This window comes from Solanum verrucosum, unplaced genomic scaffold (genome assembly GCF_900185275.1).
Source record: "Solanum verrucosum unplaced genomic scaffold, falcon-dt-bn FXZP01000103.1, whole genome shotgun sequence".
Lineage (NCBI taxonomy): Eukaryota > Viridiplantae > Streptophyta > Magnoliopsida > Solanales > Solanaceae > Solanum > Solanum verrucosum.
This window is the reverse complement of record NW_026020048.1, coordinates 7,517,154-7,538,312: the sequence shown is the minus strand read 5'-3', so window position 1 is coordinate 7,538,312 and position 21,159 is coordinate 7,517,154. Positions and strand designations below refer to the sequence as shown.

The following is a 21,159-nucleotide window of genomic DNA, read 5'->3' as shown; positions in this document are numbered from 1 at the left end:
TCGTAATAGCCTTACTCTATTATTATTATGCCACCATTTATTTCGATAAAATTCACGATATATGGCCATAATTAATAAAGTGTTTGCTGTTCGCAATTTATCATATGCTCCACCCATATATTAGTGCTCTTACCCACTTGTCCACTCTCTATCTAATCTCCACAGATAAATATTGGGTGGGTAGCTCTATTTAGGAAAAGGTTCAATTACCATCTATCCCAAAAAAAAAAAAAAAAAACTAGTCTACGTGATTAGAGGTAGGCATAATAATTAAGAGAAGCTTGAAAACACCCCTAGAATTATTAATTAGTTTCATTTTTGAACTATTAACAATATTAATAATATTCTTCTTACTTGACTAACTCAACTTAAATTATACACCCACGATCTGACGCATGCATGGCATAGTAAGTGGTCTCAAACTCTTGTAAGCGTGAAAGAAAGGTGTTGAAAACAACCTTAAACTTGAGCGAGAACTCACATATGTATTTCACCCCTCTGGCAAGATCCGGGGTGTACTCTTTAAGTTCAGTTAGCCAAGTAGATGAGTGTTTTTAAGGTTGTCAATAGTTCGAGGACGAAACTAATAATTGAATTATTGATTCGAACTGAGATTTATCGTATTGAAGTTTGATTTGAATCTAAATTTGGTATTTACTTTAAATTATCTATTACCGAATTATTTAAATCAAACTTTAATCTGAAAATAGTGAATCAAATATCGGATGGCCACTTCTAAAGATCCTGTGTCCGTCTTTTGTTTGTGGTAACAATTGTCAGGTCACATGTTTACTTACCATGCATGAATAGTAATAATGATAAGCTGTATTATTATTTTTAACCTAAGTATTCTCTCTAAGCATATTATGGCTAATTGATCTAATTAACCAAATTCACCAGGAGCCCATGTTAGAAAATTTTGGCTATTTACTTTTAAGTTGGTGATCAGTATGAATTGTTTACCATATAAATAGATAAACATTAGTGAGTGATTTGATTGATTTCTAACGTCAAGTTTTATAATCTGTGCTTTTTTTAAATGCTACTAATATATTAAAATATTGGACAAATATGAGAATATCTTTGTCAAAATGTATAATTATTGAATTATTGTATCGGAATTTATTGTATTAAATTTTAATTTATCATATTGTACCGAATTTTAAAAGTTTGATATTTGATATTTACCTTTTGTTATCAATTATATTACTATTAAAAAATACAGCTATGAACTTCGTCGCTGGTCCGTTACTATTTTGTGCTAACGAAAATCTGTCACTAATTCATCTCTAAGTAGGAATAGCAACATATTTTACTGTTTAGCTACAAAATTTGTCCGTCGCTAAATAGGATTAGCAATAGATTTTGATATTTAGCTACGCTGAATTGTCGAATCAAATACCAAATGCGCACCCCTATTGCATATCCCGCATGTTAAGATCTTGTCATTTCATAGCATTAATTAATTAGTTTCTTTTGCATCTCTACAGAAACTATCACTAATCTTGGATGATATAATACTCACATTTCATTTATATCTTAAACAATAGTTCTAAGTTTGTCACTTATATTCTTTAGGCGTGAATCAGTTACTATTTCAATAGACTCTACTATTCACTACTCTCTCTGTCCCAATTTATATGACACCTTTTATGTTTTGAGAGTCAAACAATTTAAGTTTGACCGGTAATTTGTGCATGGAATCTTCAATTTTTTTGGAATGAAATTTATATATTTGTAAACTACGTAAAAAGTACTATGAGTCACAATAATTGATAATTCAAAATGTTTAAAAGATCTATGAAAAATTTACGATCAAAGATAGACTTATTTGACTCTTGAAATCCGAAAGGCGACATATAAAATGGGACGGAGGGAGTATTAATGCTTGACATCTACATCAGATAATCATGTCTTTGCTAGGAAGCGTGATCATTAATAAAGTTAGGCATACCAAGAGATGAGATTATAAAACAATTTGTTAGCTACTTATGCAGGTATTAAATTATGCATAAATAATACTATCATGTTGGGTAGTTGAATAGGAAATCACTTATCAATGTTTAAAATATGATATTTAGTTTGCAACTTTGAAACCTGCTTAACTAGTATATATATAAGTTATGAGAAAATTTATATACATTATTTTATGCAGGATAATACCATATAAGTGAATTACTAAAACATACTCCCTCCGTCCCTTTTTAGTTGTCCACTTTAGAAATGGCACACAGATTAAGGCAACAATGATTAGCACAGTGAAGTTACAATTTTACCCTTATGACAACTTTTCACTTCAAAATTACAACCACTTATTTGAATTAAAGTGAAATAAATTGGAGGGAAACAACATATACTTTTACAATTTTCAAGAAGTGTAAATAAGGGTATAATAGGAAAAAATTTGTTGTCCTTTCTTGATTTGTCAAAATGGACAACTAAATAGGGACAACTAAAAAAGGAAATATGGACAAGTAAATAGGGACGGAGGGAGTACATAATAATAAAAAAATACTAATCTCTTTAATTATTAAAACATGCATAACTCAAATCAACTACCGATCCTCACATTATGGTTTCATGGCCGGCATTCTGAAAGGATATCGTAGATGTGATGGTTCAAATCTGGTATAATGTTCCATGTGAATAAGAAAAGACACCATGAGAAAACCACTCAACTTAATTAATTCAGGTGACCATTGTGTCAGAATATATTTCCATTTTCGTTTGTGGCTATCGACTCAATAACTTATCGTTCGATAGCTAGTTAAAGTTATGTACTCCCTCTGTCTCTTTTTAGTTGTCCACTTTAGAAATGACACACAGATTAAGACAACAATGATTAGCACAGTGAAGTTACAATTTTACCCTTATGACAATTTTTCAATTCAAAATTACAACCACTTCTTTGAATTCAAGTGAAATAAATTGAAGGGAAACAACATACACCTTTACAATTTTCAAGAAGTGTAAATAAGGGTATAATAGGAAAAAAATTGTTGTCCTTTCTTGATTTGTCAAAATGGACAACTAAATTGGGACAACTAAAAAAGGAAATATGGACAACTAAATAGGGATGGAGGGAGTATTATATAGGGTATGTATTAATTATTTCATTTTTTTTATTTTACATAAGATTTTTCGTAACTTATAAATATATTAATTATGTAAATTTTAAAATTACAAGAAAAATATTTTATTAACTATGCTATCAAATATAGTATTATTAATCATGCAAAATTTAATATACGATTGATTTATCTCATAACCAACTACCAAACGATCTCGAAGGAACAAGAAAAGGGGTAAAAATGAAATCACGATTTGGCGTTTAACTTATTCCTTGAGTGGAAGTATTCTATAGAGTTTTATCTTTGAAAAACTTTTTAAATTTCTGTCTTTATTGATAAATTAGACGCTAATTGATAGGTTAGGTTGTAGTGTTGTACCAAAAATCCTATTTTAGAGGCTTTATATTTTTGGTGTCTGACATGCCTTCCAATAGAGATAATTGTTCAATTGCATTATTAGTCAATTAGTTTATGAGTGCCTTAGGACCTCGTTGACTAGCATTTTATTTTTATTTTTTAATTTGAAAATTAGCATATGATCATAATAAAAATTCACATATAATTTTAATTTTTATAAAATTTTATTTTTCAAATTTACCCATAATTTTTTTAATTATAAAATTACAATATTTAAATCATATTTCATGTTTGTTTTTTTTTTTTAAAAAAAAATACATTTAAATCAATTTCAACTTAAAAAATTTCTTTTGATATTTTATTTCATGATCAAACATTCACTTAATCTCACCTAAGAGAAAATAAATATGAGGTCAATATCAAGGATCTTCCTCACGTATTGCATGGGGATTTTTCGTTTTGATGAAATCAATTAGCAGTTTGACTTGCTCATAGTGATTGGCATCATAGGCGGAGTCAGTACTAGCAGTCTGGGGTTCTAAATTTTCTCCCCCTTTCATAGTATTGAGTTGTCAACAGTTTTGTTAGGGGTTCACAAGTTAATACATATGTATTTATTTAATTTTCTAGTACAAATACAAGGTCTACGGAAAAATTATTGGGTTCGTTCGAACTCACGAACCCCCACCTAGTTCCGCCCCTGATTTGCATGGTTTGTCGGTCGTCTAAACGCTAAACATGTTGTTTACAAATATCAGTGGGTACGTATTATTCGCTTTGGCTCAATAGACTTTAATAATTTGTTCTTTGATTATGCAATCACCAAACTCAAATTTATCTTATTTTGATATGGGATTCAGCTGAAGTGTCACTCTTTTTTTAACATTTTATTAGTCTTTTTTTTACTCCACCGTCACATATATGAAACAACAATAGAAATCATATAGTTGATTTCAATTTGTTTTGGAGTGAAGCGTAATTGTATACCTGATTAATTAACTTTATCAATTAAATTATTTTAAAAATATGCCAAAATGGAGGAGACTATATCTTTAAACCACAGAAGGATGTCGGACACTAATTTATCATTGACTTCTATATCGAACTAAAAAAATTTCAGTGCGATTTATTTATATCTTGTACTTTTTGTCTTGGAACTTATTATTTCAATGAAATGAATAATTAATAAAACCTGCCTCCAATGCTATTTGTATTATATATTGCATTTAGAAGTTACAGAAACACAATATTTGATATCTTGCCATACATACTACAAGTACATACAATATAAACTTACCATGATTGCATTTTAATTTTATTTTTTTTAAAAAAATCAATAGAGAAAAAAATATCAGGTAAATTTTTTCATCTATTCTAATTTTAATAGACAAAGTTATCTTTGTTGAAGGAAGCTTGAAGACTGATGGAAGATGTTGAAGGAACAGGTCCATCGAAGCAGGCTAACGAGTTAGAGTTAGAGTCATACTAGGATTAGACTACTAAATTCTAAGTTATGTACGACTAAGCTACTGAATATTGTAGGAGTCGACTATGATAAGGTATTTGACTTGTAATACAATACTACTCATGTAATTAATTGTGTTGTAGTGAATTCCTAGTATAACTAGAATAGGACTCTTCTCCTATATAGGAAGCTTGTAACTCAACATTATAATCATCAATACAATCTTTGATTTCTCCATACTTACGTGATATTTCTACATGGTATCAGAGCAATAAAGTTTTTCCGTTCTTTAATGTATTAGATCAAAACCAAAAACAGCCAAATTATCAAACCGCAATGGCCCCTTCTACCAACACTCTTTCGACTTCTTCACTTCATCATCTTATTTTGTCCTGCTCCATTAAACTTAAGCCAATGAACTATCTTATATGGAGTACACAAATGACTCAGTTGATTCAAGTGATGAGATTAACCTACCTCATCACAAAACCACCTAAATTGACATGTTCCACTGGACAAATTATTGAGAAAGCTGTAGCAGGCGAGAAGGGTGCAGAAGACAGCAACATTGTTGATGACTGAGAGGAGAATGATGTGTTACTAAAGAGTTGGATCTCAGGCATCTTGACAGAAGAAAACATGTACCTGATTGTAGGCTGCTCAACTGCCAATGAGATGTGGGAACGCTTGGAAGAAGCTTATCTTCAAGCAACAAAAAATAAGGAGTTCCAACTAAAGCAACAATTGCAAAGTGTATCTAGGAACCAAAACAACTGACGAATACATTAAAGAATTCAAAGGCATATGTGATGGCCTTGCAGCCATTCACAAGCATGTAGATGAAGATAACAAAGTGATTAATTTTGCTAGAGGTCTAGGTGCTAAGTACAAGACCTTCAGGACTGTTATGCTAGGTAAGACACCATATCCTACTCTAAATCAGTTTGTTAATGCTCTCAGGGGTTTTGATATGAGGGAGGATAAAGAAGAAGTGCCTCAATAAAATCATAACATGACATTCTTTGCCCAAAGAGGCAAGGGAAGAGGAAACTATTCTCAAAGAAGAGAAAACAATATCTTCAATTTTAGAGGAAGAGGCTTCAAGCCTGCTGGACAAGGAACATGTTCTTATAACAGTAGAAATGGACCATGTCCTCAGAACAATCCTTCAAGAGGAAGTCATGAGAGGAACAATTTTGATGCGTGTCAAATTTATGGTAGGAATAACCATACTGCTCTTAAGTGTTTTTACAGGTGGAATTACTCTTACCAAGCCACAGATGAGCTACCACAAGCATTGGTTGCTACTAATCTACAAAACACGGTTGATGACACCATGTATGTGGACTCAGGAGCAAGTAGCCATATGCCACATAACTCAGGTATTCTAACTGATCTTAAACACTACAATGGACCAGATCAAATAATTATTGGGAATGGATCAAAGTTATACATAACACATGTTGGGAACATATCTGAAACAGGTCTAAAGTTAAAAAAAGTTCTTGTAGTTCCTAAGATCAATAAAAAATTACTCTCAGTTAGTAAGCTTGCAAAGGATAATTGTTGTACTCTTGAATTTGATGAAACTAACTTTGTTAGAAAGGACAAAAGGACAAGGACATTGCTAGCCAAATGATCTAAAAGGAATGGACTCAATGCTTTGGAAGATAACAATCCCTATGCTTTAACTGTTGCACACGATTGGAACTGTGATGACCCGGAAGGTTTTCTTTTGGAAATTTTGAACTATTCGCTTAACTTGAGTTAATTATTCGATAATTAGTGGGCTAAAGTGATCATTTATTTAAGACCCCATACCATTAGGGCCATATGTTAAAAATAAGTTAGTGAATTTTGTCAATTTTAATAAATAATTAATTTAGAAATAAAGAAGATTCAGAATAGAAATTAAAGAAGAGGAAGAAACTAACCTTGGGTGGCGGCGTCCAAGGAGTTGGAACGAAGAGCTTCAGGTAAACAAATTTGTTTAACCAAACTTCAATTCTTCCGTAGGATTACCTTAATTACTCCTTACGAGTGGAATATTATGCTATGACAGTAATTGAATTGTAAAAGAAACAAAAGGGGAGGAAAAGAAAGTTAAATTGGTATATACAGTAGGTTAGGGTAACAATCTGAAAGTTTGGAATGGGTTTAAATTAATTGTCAATGTTGGTTTATTTTTTTTATATAGATATAAAATGTTAGTGCACAGCTACTGTTGTTTTCTTAATTTGGATGGCAAATTATCATAATGATTGGTCAAGCACTTGATATCCAACGATAGTGTAATAATGACCAAATAGTTGGGAAGTGCTGGATAGAAGTGGATTGTCAAAAATATAGTAAAGTTCTACGGGTGTTCATTCAAGTTGTGATATATTGAGCCAAGTAATGAAATATTGGGTGTATTATGTTACGAAAATTATTAGAGTTATAGTGTTTGGAGAAATTATGAATTAATCTTAGACTTGAAATTTAGTAAATATGGAATTTGACCTATTGGTTGGAATCAGGATTTAGGAATTTTATTGTACATTTGAGCGAGTTTTTGGGTCTAGGCTAAACCTATAGTAATATGGGCATTGTTAGTTCTGAAATCTTATTGTGAATATGCACTTGAATAGATTACATTGATTTGGAAGCTCAACGGAAAGGGAAGACTCAAGTCTCGGAGTGATTATTCGGTTATTTAAGGCAAGTGGATTTCTAAACCCTTGTTAAGCGTATGGAATTCGTGTATTTCCTTGTGGTGTATGTTTGGGAGTAATGTGATCAATTGTTTGTGTAATGTGTTGAGAATTGTTTGAAAGACTTGTTGCATCATCGTTGAAGTTGTGATTTGTGCAATGTTATGAAAATGGTCATCTCCTTATTATTTGTGTGAACATGTCATTTGCATTGTTCTGAGACGTGGTTGTGACAAGTGTTATGTGCATTAAGAAAGAATAAGAAATTAAGGAGGATGTACCATTTCGAGGGACGTATCGCGCGCCGCGATGGATACTATATTTCGAGGGACGTGTCGCGCGCCGCGACTGATATTATATTTCGAGGGACGTATCGCGCGCCGCGATGGATGCATGGACAGATATGTCCCCCATGGGTCCCGGACTGAGAGACAGCGGGTGTGTATCATTAGGTCAGACATGCATCACTATACTTGACATTGCATTTCATTGCATTGCACCTTTTTATTATTGATGAACTTGATCTTGTGTGTTGCTGATCTTGTGAGTGCCTTTCTGTGAAATTTGTTATTGAGAATATATGATATGTTAGAGTGCTGTTGTTGAGCTGTATGCTTTGTAAACTGTGAATTGTTAGGTTGGGTTGGTTTTATGCAGGTTGTAGTTATGGAGGTTAGGATGGGGTGTAAGGAGTACCCGTATTCTGTACCCTTAGCTTGTGTTTAGAGGTTTGCTTGTTGAGTACCGTGTGGTTTGGTACTCACCCCTTGCTTCTACAATCTTTTGTAGGTTACGAGCCCGGATCTTCGTGATACCTTCAATTCTCTTCGTTTCCGAGGTTTTCTGTGGAGATCTGAGAGGTAGCTGTTTGTCATCTCAGCGAACCTTCTTACTCCTGTTTATGATTTTGTTTTTACTTGAAAGACAACGTCATTTGAGACTTGCGTATTTTCTTTCAATTCTAGTATTTACATTAGAGGCTTGTGCACGTGACAACCAGGTTTTGGGGATTGAATTAAGTTGACTTGTTTTCGTAATAGTAATTGCTATTGAACTTTGCTTTATTTCCGCACTTTATCGAAATGATTGGGTTTTAGGCTGACTTGTCTTGGTGGGATACGACGAGTGCCATCACATCCATTTTTGGGTCGTGACAAAATGGTATCAGAGCCCCAGGTTCATAGGTCTCACGTGCATACAAGCCGAGTCTACATAGAGGCTCAAGGATCGGTACGGAGACGTCTGTACTTATCTCTGAGAGGCTATAAAGACTATTAGGAAACTTCCTTTTTGTTCATTCTTTCTCATCGTGCGTAGTTACCTTCTTTAGTACTGAGCTATTATATACTCTTTTGACAGATGACGAGGACTAGAGCGACTGTTACTGGTGGTAGAGGGGAGGCACTTCCCGAGGCAATTGTTGAGGCCCCAGCTAGGGGTAGGGGTAGAGCCCGAGCTAGAGGTCGTGCTCGTGGAACGACACTAGGCAGAGGTCGTGGCCGTGGAGCAGCACCAGTTAGAGGTCGTACTAGAGAGGCCTCTCCTGAGCCCCAGATTGATGACAGAGAGGACCAGGTTCCTCCAGAGCCTGCAGTCACACATTTGCTTCAGGATACATTATTGAGGGTATTAAGTGTGCTTGAGAGCTTTACTCAGGGTGGTGGTGCGACCGCTACACCACAAGACTCTCAGACTAGAGAGGGGGCTCAGACCCAAGAGCAGCAGGAAGCTCCAGTTATGCATGATGCGGTGGGGCAGCCACCAAAGGATGCCATGGTTGAGAATGATCTTGCACCAGCAATTGGGGGTCAAGGTGAACCATTGGTTGTTCTGACAGAGGATGAGCAGCGTAGGTATGAGAAATTTCGAAAGATGGACCCACCTCAGTTTCAGGGTGGGAAGAGTGAGGATGCTCATGAGTTTCTGACTACATGCCGAGAGTTACTAGAGGTTGTTGGATTAGCTGAGTCACATGGGGTTCGATATGCTACACTCCAGCTTCGTGGGCCAGCGAGAGAGTGGTGGAGAACTTATCCGGGGGCTTTGCCAGTTGGATCTCCTCCAGTGACTTGGGAGAGGTTTTCCAGTGCCTTTCATGACCGTTTTATCCCTTGGAGCGTGAGAGAGGAGAGTCGTTTGAGGTTTGAGAATCTGAGACAGGACAACTTATCAGTTACAGAGTATGAGGCCCGTTTTTTGCCAGTTGTCTAGGCATGCTTTGGCCATTATTCCAGATGAGACAGAGAGGATCCGTAGATTCGTGAGGGGGTTGACTTTCTCTATCAGATCAGCTGTGTTTAGAGCATCTAGAGAGGGGGCTTCCTTCCAGTCCATTGTGAGTGCCGCTAAAGAGGCGGAATTGATGGAGAGAGAAGAGTTTGGGGACCCTAAGAGAGTCCGTACAGCAGGCCAGTTTCATGGTGCCTCATCTGGAGGCAGGGGATCACACAGAGGGAGTGGTTCCTTTCAGCAGCGAGGACCCGTTCATGCATCTATGCCGACATCCGAGGGTGGTCAGATACCTCGGGGTTCTTATAGCATGGGTCACGGTTCACAGCAGCGACCTATGGGGCGAGGCAATTATAGTGGGTTTTCAGGGTCCGCACAGCAGTTCCCGGGATAGAGATTTTGCTTTTCTTGTGGAGATCCCGATCACCTGATGCGACAGTGTACTTCCCAGAGGGGTCGTGAAGGATCCCAACCTAATTCTTCATTTCAGGCTAGACCACCGGTACCACCGGGTAGAGGCCGAGGCAGAGTTCAGTCAGGTAGAGGCGGTAGAGCTTCTAGTAGTGGTTCTGCAGCTCAGCAGAGTGGGGGTAGAGTTACCACCCAGGCTGGAGGTGGCCGAGGGGGCCACTGTTATGCTTTTCCGGGGAGACCCGAAGCGGAGACTTCTGATGCTGTTATTACAGGTATCATCCCAGTATGCCATCGATCTGCGTCTGTATTGTTTGATCCAGGGTCTACATTCTCTTATGTGTCCACCTATTTTGCTGCTGAATTTGATATGATTTGTGATAGCATGACTGTACCTATTCGTGTTTCTACACCCGTGGGTGAACCCTTAGTGGTGGATCCAGTGTATCGATCTTGTCTTGTTTCTCTAGCGGGGTATGACACTTGGGTAGATTTAATCATTCTGGGGATGGTAGACTTTGATGTTATCTTGGGTATGAATTGGCTTTCTCCTTATCATGCTGTCCTTGATTGTAATGCTAAGACTGTGACTTTAACAATGCCTGGTGTTCCGAGGGTTGAGTGGAAGGGTGCTAATGGCTCTTATCCTAGCAAGGTCATTTCTTTTATTTGTGCTCAGAGATTGGTGGAGAGAGGGTGTTTGTCTTACTTAGCTTTTATTCGGGACACCAGTGTTGAACCACCTTCCATAGATTCTGTTCCCGTGGTTCAGGAGTTTCTCGATGTATTCCCTTCTGATCTTCCAGGTGTTCCTCCCGATAGGGATATTGATTTTGCTATTGATTTGGAGCCGGGCACTAAGCCTATTTCTATTCCTCCCTACCGTATGGCTCCAGCAGAGTTGAAAGAGTTGAAGGATCAGTTGCAGGATTTATTGAGTAAAGGGTTTATTCGCCCTAGTGTGTCACCTTGGGGTGCCCCTGTGCTGTTTGTGAAGAAGAAGGATGGGACTATGAGGATGTGTATTGATTACAGACAGCTAAACAAGGTAACAGTGAAAAATAAGTATCCTCTTCCGCGTATTGATGACTTATTTGATCAGCTACAGGGGGCATCGTTGTTCTCTAAGATTGATTTGAGGTCTGGGTATCATCAGTTGAAGATTAGGGCATCAGATATCCCTAAGACAGCTTTTCGGACTCGGTATGGGCATTATGAGTTCTTAGTGATGTCATTTGGGTTAACTAATGCCCCTGCAGCTTTTATGGAGTTGATGAACGGGGTGTTTCGACCATACATTGATTCTTTTGTGATTGTTTTCATCGATGACATTTTGGTTTACTCCAAGACTGAGGATGACCATGTCCGACACTTGAGAATTGTACTTCAGAGATTGAGGGAAGAGAGGTTGTATGCCAAGTTCTCAAAGTGTGAGTTCTGGCTTAATTCTGTGGCATTCTTGGGACACGTGGTGTCCAAGGAGGGTATTAGAGTAGATCCAGCCAAGATTGAGGCAGTTAGAGGCTGGACGCGACCTACTTCTCCTACCGAGATTAGGAGTTTTGTGGGATTGGCAGGTTATTACCGACGATTTGTTCAGAGTTTCTCTACTATTGCAGCTCCATTGACTAGATTGACTCGACAGGGTGTGGGTTTTCAGTGGTCTGATGAGTGTGAGGAGAGTTTTCAAAAGCTCAAGACTTTGTTGACTTCGGCTCCTGTGTTGACTCTACCTGAGGAGGGTGTAGACTTTACTGTGTATTGTGATGCTTCAGGAGTCGGATTGGGTGGTGTATTGATGCAAAAGGGGAAAGTGATTGCTTATGCTTCTAGGCAATTGAAGTCCCATGAAAAGAACTACCCTACTCATGATTTGGAGTTGGCGGCTGTAGTATTTGTACTTAAGTTATGGCGTCATTATTTGTATGGGGTGCATTGTGAGATCTTCACTGATCATCGGAGTCTTCAGTATATCTTTAGTCAGAGGGATCTGAACTTGAGGCAGCGTAGGTGGCTTGAGTTGTTGAAGGACTATGATGTGACCATTTTATATTATCCGGGGAAGGCCAATGTTGTTGCCGATGCTCTGAGTAGGAAGACTCCTAGCATGGGAAGTCTTGCAGCACTTAGCATTGAGGAGAGACCATTGGCTAGAGATGTTCAGAGGTTAGCTAATAGTCTTGTCCGGTTGCAGATCTCAGAGGAGAGTGATGGGATAATTGCTTTTATTGAGGCTCAGTCTTCTTTAGTCGAGCAGATCCGTGCGCACCAGTTTGATGATGAGAAATTATGTCTCATTCGAGACAGAGTATTGAGAGGGGAAGCCAAGGAGGCTGTCCTTGATTCTGACGGTGTCTTGAGGATCGGAGGCAGGATTTGTGTGCCCAAGACAGGAGAGTTGACTAGACTGATTCTTGAAGAGGCCCATTGTTCCCGATATTCTATCCATCCGGGAGCAGCGAAGATGTATCATGATCTGAGTCAGCATTACTGGTGGTGTGGGATGAAGAGAGATATTTCAGACTTTGTTTCTAGGTATTTGACTTGCCAACAGGTCAAGTGTGAGCACCAGCGTCCTGGGGGTGTATCTCAGAGGATGCCTATTCCTACTTGGAAGTGGGAGCGGATCACTATGGACTTTGTTGTGGGTTTGCCTACCACAGTGGGTGGTTATGACTCCATTTGGGTGGTTGTTGACAGGCTGACCAAGTCTGCCCACTTCATTTCGGTTCGGGTGAAATACACGGCAGAGAAGTTAGCCGAGCTATATATCAGTCAAATTGTGCGACTACATGGGGTTCCTGTTTCTATTATATCAGATCGAGGTTCACTATTCACTTCTCACTTCTGGAAGGCATTACAACATGGTTTGGGTACTCAGCTAGATATGAGTACAGCCTTTCACCCTCAGACAGATGGTCAGTCCGAGAGGACGATTCAGGTGTTGGAGGACATGCTCCGAGCATGTGTGATCGATTTTGGTGCTAGATGGGATCGACATTTACCCTTAGTAGAGTTTGCTTACAATAACAGTTATCACTCTAGTATTCAGATGGCCCCATTTGAGGCGTTGTATGGCAGACGATGTAGGTCTCCGATCGGTTGGTTTGATTCGGCGGAGATGGACTCTTTGGATACTGACTTGCTTAGAGATGCTATGGAGCAAGTCCGTAGGATTCAGTATAGACTGTTGACAGCCCAGAGTCGACAGAAGAGTTATGCAGACCGGAGAGTTAGAGCCTTAGTGTTTATGGAGGGCGATCATGTTTGGCTTAGAGTGTCACCTATGAAGGGTGTGATGAGGTTCGGCAAAAAGGGCAAGCTTAGCCCTAGATTCATTGGACCTTTTGAGATTTTGAGTCGAGTGGGAGAGGTGGCCTATAAGTTGGCCTTGCCACCTAGTTTGTCGGCAGTTCATCCTGTTTTCCATGTCTCTATGCTTCGGAAGTATATTCCGGATGAGTCACATGTGCTTTCACTCGATTCAGTGGAGTTGGGTCCAGACTTGACATTTGAAGAGGAACCTATAACTATATTGGATAGGCAGGTTCGAAAGCTTAGGACCAAGGAGATTGCTTCAGTGAAAGTGCAATGGAAGCACCGATCAGTGGGAGAGGCAACTTGGGAGACAGAGTCTGATATGCGTGCCAGATATCCTCAGCTTTTTGAAGCTTCAGGTACTTTCTTTCACCTTATGTTCGAGGACGAACATGATTTTTAGTGGTGGATAATGTGATGACCCGGAAGGTTTTCTTTTGGAAATTTTGAACTATTCGCTTAACTTGAGTTAATTATTCGATAATTAGTGGGCTAAAGTGATCATTTATTTAAGACCCCATACCATTAGGGCCATATGTTAAAAATAAGTTAGTGAATTTTGTCAATTTTAATAAATAATTAATTTAGAAATAAAGAAGATTCAGAATAGAAATTAAAGAAGAGGAAGAAACTAACCTTGGGTGGCGGCGTCCAAGGAGTTGGAACGAAGAGCTTCAGGTAAACAAATTTGTTTAACCAAACTTCAATTCTTCCGTAGGATTACCTTAATTACTCCTTACGAGTGGAATATTATGCTATGACAGTAATTGAATTGTAAAAGAAACAAAAGGGGAGGAAAAGAAAGTTAAATTGGTATATACAGTAGGTTAGGGTAACAATCTGAAAGTTTGGAATGGGTTTAAATTAATTGTCAATGTTGGTTTATTTTTTTTATATAGATATAAAATGTTAGTGCACAGCTACTGTTGTTTTCTTAATTTGGATGGCAAATTATCATAATGATTGGTCAAGCACTTGATATCCAACGATAGTGTAATAATGACCAAATAGTTGGGAAGTGCTGGATAGAAGTGGATTGTCAAAAATATAGTAAAGTTCTACGGGTGTTCATTCAAGTTGTGATATATTGAGCCAAGTAATGAAATATTGGGTGTATTATGTTACGAAAATTATTAGAGTTATAGTGTTTGGAGAAATTATGAATTAATCTTAGACTTGAAATTTAGTAAATATGGAATTTGACCTATTGGTTGGAATCAGGATTTAGGAATTTTATTGTACATTTGAGCGAGTTTTTGGGTCTAGGCTAAACCTATAGTAATATGGGCATTGTTAGTTCTGAAATCTTATTGTGAATATGCACTTAAATAGATTACATTGATTTGGAAGCTCAACGGAAAGGGAAGACTCAAGTCTCGGAGTGATTATTCGGTTATTTAAGGCAAGTGGATTTCTAAACCCTTGTTAAGCGTATGGAATTCGTGTATTTCCTTGTGGTGTATGTTTGGGAGTAATGTGATCAATTGTTTGTGTAATGTGTTGAGAATTGTTTGAAAGACTTGTTGCATCATCGTTGAAGTTGTGATTTGTGCAATGTTATGAAAATGGTCATCTCCTTATTATTTGCGTGAACATGTCATTTGCATTGTTCTGAGACGTGGTTGTGACAAGTGTTATGTGCATTAAGAAAGAATAAGAAATTAAGGAGGATGTACCATTTCGAGGGACGTATCGCGCGCCGCGATGGATACTATATTTCGAGGGACGTGTCGCGCGCCGCGACTGATATTATATTTCGAGGGACGTATCGCGCGCCGCGATGGATGCATGGACAGATATGTCCCCCATGGGTCCCGGACTGAGAGACAGCGGGTGTGTATCATTAGGTCAGACATGCATCACTATACTTGACATTGCATTTCATTGCATTGCACCTTTTTATTATTGATGAACTTGATCTTGTGTGTTGCTGATCTTGTGAGTGCCTTTCTGTGAAATTTGTTATTGAGAATATATGATATGTTAGAGTGCTGTTGTTGAGCTGTATGCTTTGTAAACTGTGAATTGTTAGGTTGGGTTGGTTTTATGCAGGTTGTAGTTATGGAGGTTAGGATGGGGTGTAAGGAGTACCCGTATTCTGTACCCTTAGCTTGTGTTTAGAGGTTTGCTTGTTGAGTACTGTGTGGTTTGGTACTCACCCCTTGCTTCTACAATCTTTTGTAGGTTACGAGCCCGGATCTTCGTGATACCTTCAATTCTCTTCGTTTCCGAGGTTTTCTGTGGAGATCTGAGAGGTAGCTGTTTGTCATCTCAGCGAACCTTCTTACTCCTGTTTATGATTTTGTTTTTACTTGAAAGACAACGTCATTTGAGACTTGCGTATTTTCTTTCAATTCTAGTATTTACATTAGAGGCTTGTGCACGTGACAACCAGGTTTTGGGGATTGAATTAAGTTGACTTGTTTTCGTAATAGTAATTGCTATTGAACTTTGCTTTATTTCCGCACTTTATCGAAATGATTGGGTTTTAGGCTGACTTGTCTTGGTGGGATACGACGAGTGCCATCACATCCATTTTTGGGTCGTGACAGGAACACGTCAGACAACACGTGGAATACTAGATTAGGACACCCTAGTTTGAAGTCTTTAAAAGTTTTGAGTAGTAATAGTTGCATCAATATTAGTAGTTGGAATAAAATGCCTACTGTTTGTTCTAGCTAGTTGTCAATTGGGAAAGAGTTGTAAACTTCCTTTTGGTTTGAGAAATAAAATTGAGAAATTTTTTTTATTGAAAATTCATTGTGACCTACTCTTGTACCTACTCTTGTCGAATCTTCCCAACATATGAAATATTATGTCATTTTTGTTGATGATCACACAAGATATACATGGATTTATTTACTGAAAAAGAAATCTGAATTCTTTGAGGTCTTTCTAAAATTCCAGAAAATGGTGGAAAAATAATTTTCTAAAGAGATTAAGATTTTTCAGTGTGATGGAGGTGGTGAGTTTATCAAAACAGACTTCATTAAGCATTTGGAAGATTATGGCATTGTGAGACATATTTCATGTCCTAACACACCTGAACAAAATAGAGTTGCAGAGAGAAAACATAGGCATATTGTGGAGACTGACTTAACTTCACTACTTCATGTTAACCTACCATTGTTTCTATGGGTTGAGGCTTTCCTCACTGCAATATTCCTTACCAATAGACTGCCTTCATCAATCCTAAAGATGGTGACTCCATTTGTTAAGTTGTTTTGGGAATTAGCTGATTACAATAGCTTAAAAGTGTTTGGGTGTAGCTATTTTTCATATATCAAGGGTAGCAATAAGTTCAGTCCAAAGACCTACCCTTGTGTGTTCATAGGGTATTTCAGTTTACATAAAAGATATAGATGCTATCGTCCCTCTACAAGGAGGGTTTACATATCCAGACATGTTGTGTTTGATGAAAACACATTACTCTATGTGAATGCAAAGTAATCTTAGACTAACATTGATGTCTCACCTAACCTTGCTACCTTTGTTGAATCTTTCTCTAAATTGCAGGTATATGATAATTCTGATTCAGGGGAAGTACAGACTGCTAGTCCACACATTAATAGTGATAATGCTGCTACAATTCATATACTTCTTGATGATGAGAGTACTATTGACTTTTCAGGTGCAGGATCAGATGTTGAGGAACATGTTGAAGGTTATCCATATAGTAGTATTGAAACTCCAGCTACAGATTTTGAATCTGCCAATAGCAGTGAGGAACAAGTTACTCTTACAGGTCCAACCAATGATCATCATCAAACAACTACTTTAGTTGATGTACCAGTTGACCATCAACCTGACAATGCTACATTCCAGTCAACTACCTTGGTTGATGTACCAGTTGAGGTACTCCCTGCACCACAAGGGCATCATATGATCACCAGACACAAGGCGGAGGAACATCACTTGTCATTTGTTGCTCGCAGCAGCACAGAAATTGTGAGAGAACCAAATACTACTAAGGAAGAACTAAGATCACCTCAGTGTCTTGCAACAATGCATGAAGAAATTGATGTTTTACATACTAACAAAACATGGATTGCCCAAATCTTATGGTATAAACTTGGTTGGATAAAAAAAGGTGCTCAAGACAAAATTAAAAATTGATGGGACAGTAGATAGATGCAAGGCCAGACTTGTGGCAAGGGGATTCCCGCAACATGAATGGATAGATTTTGAAGAAACATTTAGTCATGTGGTTAAAGCTACAACTATTAGGGTGGTTCTATCCATTGCTGTCAATTCAAAGTGGGAAGTTAGACAACTAGATGTCAAAAATGCCTTTCTCCATGGCATCCTACAATAGGAGGTGTACATGAGTCAACCTCCTGGTTTTATTGATCCTCAGTATCCTCAGCATGTGTGTCTACTTGAAAAGGCATTGTATGGTCTTAAACAAGCACCAAGAGCCTGGTTTGATAGGTTTAACATGCAACTCTTACACCTTGGTTTCATTTGTAGTAAGGCTGACCCTTCCTTATTTACTTTGCAAACTCACAAATGCAAAATATTTCTCTTGTTATATGTGGATGATATTATTGCCATATGAAGTAATCCATATCATGTTAATGAGTTTTCTATGAAAGATCTTGGCCCTTTACACTTCTTTCTAGGAATTGAGGTAAAGTATTTCAACGGTGGAATTCACTTAAATCAAAGCAAGTATGTTGTTGAGCTGCTGGCCAAGACAAAGATGACTTTGGCAAAGGCTGTAGCCACTCCTTTGGTTTAAAAACATGGTTTGCATGAAGTTGTGGGAAATCTTGTAGATACATCCTTGTACAAAATGATAGTAGGGAGCCTTCAATATTTGACCCTCACAAGACCTGATATCACTCATGCTGTGAATCTAGCAAGCCAGTTTATGCAAAGCCCAAATATTGAACATCTTCGAGAGGTAAACAGAATTCTCAGGTACATCAAATGTACTCTACACTTTGGACTCAGAATTATTTCACAATCACCATGTAGGTTGTATGGCTACTCAGATGCTGATTGGGGAGGTTGTTCCACAACTAGGAGATCAACTACAGCCTATGACATCTACCTAGGTGCAAATTGTATTTCTTGGACCTCCAAGAAACAGACCACAGTAGCCCGATTAAGTGCTGAAGCTGAGTATAGACCACTAGCCTCCACTGCCGCAGAAATGACTTGGATTTTATATCTTCTTCATGACCTTGGAATGTTCCTTCGATTTGTTCATACGTTGTATTGTGATAATATGAGTGCCTTGTACATGACAGTTAATCCAGTTATGCATGCTAGAACCAAACATGTTGAAATGGACTATCATTTTGTTCGTGAGAAAGTGGCCAGGGGACAACTTCTTACTTAATTTGTGAAGTCTAAGGATCAACTAGCTGATATTCATACCAAAGCCTTAACAAAACAAGTTTTCTCTAGTTTTCGCAGCATGCTAGGAGTTACAGTTCCTCCACTCACTAGCTTGAGGGGAAGTGTTGAAGGAAGCTTGAAGACTGATGGAACATGTCGAAGGAACAAGTCCATCGAAGCAGGTTGACGAGTTAGAGTTAGAGTCATACTAGGACTAGACTACTAAATCCTAAGTTATGTACGACTAAGCTACTGAATATTGTAGGAGTCGACTAGGATAAGGTATTTGACTAATACAATACTACTCATGTAATTAATTGTGTTGTAGTAGAATTCCTAGTATAACTAAAATAGGACTCTTCTCCTATATAAGGAGCTTGTAACTCAACATTATAATCATCAATACAATCACTGATTTCTCCATACTTATGTGAGATTTCTACAATCTTATACTTGTTACAGGTAGGAGATGAAAAATATACCATAAAATTAATCAAAATTCACGCAAGCTAGTCCAAACACCACGAATATCAGCTTTAATTTGAAAATCACAATCTCAATCCCTAGTCTGAAATTTCTAGGAAGCTCATCATCCTTTTTAAGCAAAGCAAATAAAGAATGTAAATCTTGATTGACCAATGGGCATTGCCATTAGTTAATAATAAGATCAATTTTTTCATATCGCACTTATTGCCGCCATGTGAGTCAACACATTAGTCTAGACTAGATTAAGTGGATTTTGGTAAGATTTCCACTCATTAATTATCTCAAGTATGTTTGTCAATGTCAAATAATATTCAATGCTCTTCCCTACTGTTAAACCACATCTTTATGTACAAAGAATAATTTAAAAATGCAACTATTAACATACATAAATAGTTGATACTCTCCGTCCATCTTCACTTGTTTATTTTAGAAAATCAAAAGATAATTATTAAATACATAATACTTGTCATGTTTAGAAAATCAAGAGATAGTTATCTTTTATGTTTATTTTACCCTTGATATTAATTATTAAATACTATTCAATAGTATCTAATATATTTCTCAAAATATTTTTAATATATGCAAAGGGTAATATAGTAATATTATTTCTATTATTTATTGTTTCTTAAAGTGTGTGTCAAGTCAATAATGAAAAACTATTGAAAAAAAGAATTAATTGAAGTAATTTTTTACTTTGCTTAGAGGGGATATTAGGGTCTAAAAGTAAAGGTAAAATGATTTGTAGAAATCACAAACTTACCATAATTGCATTTGGAGTAGTGTGTTATCAATCGACCTCAAGATCCATATATTAATATTTGTCTGCCCTAAACAATCTTTTCCAATACATATATTGACCAGCCGCCTCAATTATTATTTTTTTTGTTTATGTTTAGCTTATTTTAGCTACTTCAAACGGAATTCAAAATATTCAAAGTGGGGGAGTTCTTTATTTAAATATTTTCAGAGTACGGTTTCTTTTTATTTGGAGAAGTGGAAAATCGGAGACACCTTTTTTTAGTACTATGAGTGGGAGTTAATTTACACTTTTGTCCCTATTTTGTTTTGAATTTTAAATTTTATCCCTCATAATAAATATTTTTTTTCATGAAGCTTAAGTGTATTGTTTTTGTATTATAATATCTCATAAATTATAATTCACTTATTAGGCATAAGTTTGATTATTGCTAAAAAAAAAATTAATAAATAATCTAAGTTTTAAAAAGTAAAAATTAAACATATACTGATCCATTTGAAAAGCAAAACGTGTCATTTTATAGACGAGAGAGAGTCTTACAAAGATTTTTTATTTTGCGACCCTACGGGACTTTGTTTTAAAAAGAATAATCCAAGTTGATCATTAATTTTCAACTTGAAAAGTAAGCACTATGTTAAACCAGTTGAGTTGGGCAAAAAGAAAGAATCATAATATTATCAATCTTAATAAAGGTATCAAAGGAAAGAGGAAAACCTTTTTAACAATAATAAACTAATTTTGTGTTGTGATCACTTAATTAAATATATTTCTGGGTGCTTATCTAAAATTAAAAAAAAGACCCTCATCAACTTAATCATATCTTCCTTGTCTGACTTCTTATTCTAATCATTAATCTCCAAAACCATCTTTTTTTGAACCCACTCAATTAATTGATAATTAATCAACCTCAAAAGCCATAGTCACAATATCTCTTCACTTATCTTTTGTTAAAAAGAACAGTACAAGCACAACATGATCACTCCATCTTTTTACATAACCACAAGTAGCCTACTTAAGTTACCAAAA

General features: G+C 36.9%; 1 pseudogene; it reads left to right on the top strand.

The window, feature by feature from the left end:
• Nucleotides 1–9,948: 9,948 nt before the first annotated feature.
• Nucleotides 9,949–13,947, top strand: LOC125822458 (uncharacterized; annotated as a pseudogene).
• The last annotated feature ends 7,212 nt before the right edge of the window (nt 13,948–21,159 follow it).